Genomic DNA, 354 nt, shown 5'->3' with positions numbered 1-354 from the left:
AAAATATGCTAAAAATGACACACTGTAAACACAATTAATACGATGTAAAGGTAAATTTAGTTGAAACATGAAAAAATATGTTTTAAATTTTGGAAATGCTTTGATAAAAATGCCTTAAATATGAACTATCAAAATACAAATTGTATATCCAAAATATGTAAAGAAAAATATATTTGTATGTATTTCTATGAAGTTCTCATATACTTCTGTGTAACAATTCAACAAAATTCATTATCTTTTAAATAGGTATGAACACAAACTGATGCTTAGATCTTTATTTAAATATACATATAATGGTACTTCTTTTTCTACAAAATAGGATTATATATTTCAGGTGACAAAGATTTTTTGACA

The sequence above is a fragment of the Penaeus monodon genome, chromosome 20 (assembly GCF_015228065.2).
Source record: "Penaeus monodon isolate SGIC_2016 chromosome 20, NSTDA_Pmon_1, whole genome shotgun sequence".
NCBI classification, from domain to species: domain Eukaryota; kingdom Metazoa; phylum Arthropoda; class Malacostraca; order Decapoda; family Penaeidae; genus Penaeus; species Penaeus monodon.
The sequence above is the reverse complement of the archived record's forward strand: the minus strand, read 5'-3'. Positions refer to the sequence as shown.